We start from the raw sequence: 5,000 nt of genomic DNA, 5'->3' as shown, positions 1-5,000 counted from the left end.
ACAAAATAGGACAATGTCATATCACAAAAATGAGTATCTAATATTTTTTAATATATTATGAACTATGTGATCCAAATTTCATCAACAGACATGCACAATTCTAGAAGTAACGACGATTCGAAGAAACACAAGTTGGGTTTCTTTGCCTCGGAAAAATAGGAAAGATTCGACGAAAAAAATCTGTTAACATGTGCGTCCACCACGATTTCCAATCATTGCTCAGACATCCCCGTAGAGTTTATCAAGGGGTTGATGCAGTTTTGATATGATATATTCTACTCTGATTCAATAATGCTCCAAAGCTCGTAAGCATTCCTTGCTTGGTATTGTTGTTCCCTTATATGTTTTTTGAAGAAATCTCAGAGGTGCTCCATAAGATTGGGGTCTGGATGTACAGTTCGAGCAGCAAGGTCTTATTTTTAATTAGTTGAAATTGCACATATCTATGCCTGTTCTCTCCGAGTCCTGCAGTTGCAATTCTTCCGAACACTGCCCATCTTGAACTGTTGTTTTCCACAGAGGCATAAGAGAGGCTGTGGTTGTATGTCGAGCTAATGTTTGATCACTGGCCCATATTACTCTGGTTTGACCAGTCCGCCATTGATCACTCATATGCCATTTTAGTTTTGAACTTTGTGATAATTGATTAGTAGGCAGTTCTAACATTGAAAAGCTGTGGAACCTCAGCTACTGGCCGTTTAGCATGAATATGGGCAAGTAGACGGGCTCTCTCTTCGGCGCTCAGTTTCGGCATGTATTCAAGAGTAAAAGAATGGAAATCAAAGTAGGTTACAAAATGATTTCACAAAGATAATATATTTTGTTTAAAACACCAGATAACTTATAAATAGTAGCAGACAACACTGCAATGCTCAATCAGGGCACACAAGTGCCAAAGGGTTCTGTTTCAAGAATTTAAGAACTTACGTTTTCACGACTGTCTCAGAAACAATCTTTATAATTCCTTTTTTGCGTCATTTCCGAAGTCGAAATATCAAGTTTTCTTACAAAATTGCTCGCCATCCACGCTGTGATGGACAGATTGCAATATAACTAAGCACGCGTGTTATTTAATAAATGCTCTTTTGGGTGATATAACATTCTTGATTCAAACTAGTTGAACAACAGTGATTTAGCGTGTAAAAATGTTAAGTTACTTTTGCACATGTGTATAATAAAATTTTGATAATGATTTTTTTTAAGATGAAGACTTCTAATAACGTCGCCACTGCTTTCCACCTGGTCAGTACGGATCACATTTATAATGTGAAGGTTGTGTCGAGGACATCTACGAGTAGCTCGTCTCATACGACCCGACCCGAAGTGCTTAAAGATTACTTTTGGGCTTCAGACTGACCTGTTTTATGGACCTCGAGTTTGAGTAATATTATATTTTCTGGAAGACAAAGAGGCGCAAATTCTTTATGAATTGATGGGTAGAGGTGACCTGGGATTTCAACCAGGAAATTCCTAAATGTGACGTCCACAATGGTAAATGTTTCAGCTTCTTGCTCGGTGTCCAGATGAATGTGGTCAACGTTAATCAATCGATATCTAAAGTAAAGATATGACCCACCCACCCATAACGGTATTATGTCGCCGATCAACCAGATGTCAAACTATTTGTATTTAACCAGTCAACTGCCATACTCTGGAAAAAAAATTGTATTTAAAAACTTGGCCAGAAAACTCGTCATTTAAATATTGATCCATAATTTAAACGACCCTCAGTTCGGCAAAAACTCTTAAAGCTGGGACATCTCGAATTGAGTCCTTGAAAACGCATCTTTACTCATATTTTCCCAGCGTACTTTGGTGTAAAATGAGTACCTGGTCGGTAACAGCGATGTCTCTATGCAAACGCGCCTGAAAGCGTCATGTCTCGTTGTCCGTGTTTAATGTTGCAATTGACCTGAGATCCCGTATAAGCGCTTGGGGAAATTGAATGGATATTCCAATATATTTTAAAATATGTTTTTTTCTAACACAGCAGTTGTAGAATGCAATGCTACGAGAAAATCATTGGCATCAGACCAATATAATTAAACCAAAAGGAGCCACTAGTATTCATCTCGTCCGAGGCGTTCATAAGAACGCCTCGATCTCGTCCAATACTAATAATAATAATAATAATAATAATAATAATAATAATAATAATAATAATAATAATAATAATAATAATAATAATAATAATAATAATAATAATAATAATAATAATAATAATAATAATAATAATAGTTATAGAGTGTTTTGTGGCATGCTTCACATTTCAATACTCAACATATTCCTTTCTTTCTTTTTTTTTTTTAAGCAATCTCCTTGTAGGTTAATACACAGCGACTGGGTAGTGATAACATTACAAAAATAACTTAACAAACAGTAATCGGACTGTCCCATTTAGCTAATTCCTCATTATACACACACTTTTCCACTCCCCTCGTCAATGCTTTTATTTCGTCCTCTAATCCCCTCCACATTGATGTCCGTTCAGACAATGCACGGGGTTAGGTTTGTTTGCTGGGAGGTACCGCGTCCAATAACTACCAGGTATCGGGTATCCGATATTAACCCGATCCTGGGATACAAAATTCTTGGATCATAATAATGACTAAGGGCGGGTGAAAGAATGGTAGGAACGCAACGTGCACGCGAGGGTGGTTTTCAATGAACAAAATAAACGTATAAAGGTCACGATTTTGGCTAGCTTGGTCTCCATGTGAGATTATTCGATGCTTTAAATAAAGGTGCTTGTTATCTCAGAGAATCAAAGGAGGGTTAGATTTTTGACTATCCATACCATAAGGTGGCCTTACAATTCTTTAGATGTTTATTTTCGCATTTTTTGTTTTTGTTTGTTTGCTTGGTTTTTCTTTTGGTTCTAATTATTGTTTTGCTTTTGTTGATTTCTCATTGTTTGTTTTATTTTGTTTGTTTTGAATTTTGGTTGTAGTTTTCTCTTCTTTTTATTTATTTTGTTTGTTTGTTGCTTTGTTCTGTTGTTATTTTGGATCGTTTTTTGTTGAAAATTTTAGGTTGTTTCTTAAGATTAATGTATGCCTTGTACGATTAGACATTCGAAATAGACATTTGCAGTTACGAGTTCTTAATAATGCAACTTTGAAGTACGGAGCATTAATTAAGATATTTTAATGGGTAGACGACGGGTTAATAGGAAATTGAATGGCAACGAATTTTGGTACCTTTCAAAAGTAAAAATCAAAGTGATAAAGAACTATTCTGCGATTATAATAAGCAAATAATGATTTGGTATTTATGGTTTCTGAAAGTATTGAAAACCCCGCTATTTTTCTCTTATTTCTAATTGTACACATTGATTGTAAATAAGTCCAAATAGCAAATACCTGGCTGCTTGAAGCTTTTGACCATAAAATCATTGAAAACAAATACTGAAACAAAACAACATCAAACAACAACAACAACAACAAAAGAACTAAGTACGTAACAATAAATTCTTGTTTATCATTTGATATTGTTTTCGTAATTGGCAGAGCTTGGCTCGAAACCTTCCTTGATATGAATTTGGCTTATCTGTTACATTTTATTTTGTTTGCTTGTTTGTGTGTTGTATGTGTATGTGTGTGGGGGGGGGCACGTGTGTGTGTGTGTGTGTGTGTACGCTTTCTTCTCCCCCCCCCCCCCCCCTTTTCGATAGCTGTTTTTTAGCTCCAAGCTACATGTTAAAAGCCAACGAAGTACTCACCAGAAATGTGGCAATTTCGTCCATGTAATCCAAACAATAACTTTGAAATAACACTGACGTGATATCCTCCTCATTCTGAATTAGTCGTCCTATTCAATTGATGTTACGATTTTATAACATGAATTATAACATGTTTGAATATCAAAAATTCAACCCTTTAAGCACCGATCCTGCAATGATCCTGAATACTATCCAAGTGGCCACCCCTGCCCAATACTAAAATATCAAACACCAACATGTACCGACCATTATATCAGCCAAGGCTTATTTCAGGTGGCTATTACTATTACGAGGACATGCCTGTTACATAAATTGCATGCACTGGGGAGCACACGGTAACAGTTCATAGTCCGTTACATTATTATGACATAGCACTATAAGATATGAAGTGAGTAGAAAAGTGCCAGAAGACAATAGAGAATAACAATTTTTTTCGCGGCGGTGGTGGGGTTTGAACCTGCGACCTTATTGGTACGACAACTCCGCCTGGCAGGTGAGAGCGTGGCTCTACCGTGTGAGCTATCCACGAACACAAAAATATTCGTTTCAAACCCAAAGTCATTTCTAGATCCCTCTCTCACCCACTTCTTGAGATCGCCGATTCGTTCGCCACCATCGCGAAGTAATTTTGACCAGCAGTTAAGCTTAATAGCCAATATTCTCATCACAAACATATAACATAGAAACGATTGAGACATTGAGTATGCTCCGGTGTATGGGGTGAATTTTTAATTCAGAAAAGTGAGTGGAGCAGGCACTTATGTTGGTAACAACAAGATATGAAGTGAGTAGAAAAGTGCCAGAAGACAATAGAGAATAAAAAATTTTATTTTTATTTTTTTTTTTTGACATAGCACTATGTACGTTGCATACTGGCGGACCACACTGACCACCTGGGCAGCCCTATTTCTTGTGCAAGTAGTAGTCCACTTACATCATCCGGCCTAGAACCATTATTATTATTATTATGTCACCAAGTGTGGTTATAACATCGGGTAGTTGGGTAATCAACCACCGACACCCGAAGTATTCAATATTATGAGAAACACATCGTATTAATCTGCTGGTTAACTGGTGATGTATTCCATGGAAATCTCTCCTTGATGGATTATTGCATTTGACACTATTTGTTTTTGTTCTGAATTTTGACAAATTAATCCAAGGAATACAAGAAACATAAAGATACTGATAATACTATCGTTTATTTTATTGGTACTATGCGTTTAGAAAGACCCACCTAAACAATAAAAATAGATCAATATCTTCGTAATCACAAACA

General features: G+C 36.4%; 1 protein-coding gene across 2 annotated transcripts in view; it reads right to left on the bottom strand.

Moving 5' to 3' along the window:
* LOC144975299 (uncharacterized) overlaps window positions 1-5,000 on the bottom strand; it is a 65,650-nt gene that overhangs the window by 24,377 nt on the left and 36,273 nt on the right. Inside the window, exon 1 of one of the 2 annotated variants that reach the window (XM_078919254.1) lies at window positions 3,722-4,001. The exons of the other annotated variant lie outside the window; for it this stretch is intronic. The gene's annotated coding sequence lies outside the window, so the exon portion shown is untranslated. Of the gene's footprint in view, window positions 1-3,721; window positions 4,002-5,000 lie in introns of those variants that run through there. 2 annotated transcript variants of the gene reach the window in all.

The sequence above is a fragment of the Berghia stephanieae genome, chromosome 6, assembly GCF_034508935.2.
Source record: "Berghia stephanieae isolate SIO BIC M18660-M18661 chromosome 6, UCSD_Bste_1.3, whole genome shotgun sequence".
Lineage (NCBI taxonomy): Eukaryota > Metazoa > Mollusca > Gastropoda > Nudibranchia > Aeolidiidae > Berghia > Berghia stephanieae.
The sequence above is the reverse complement of the archived record's forward strand: the minus strand, read 5'-3'. Positions and strand labels throughout refer to the sequence as shown.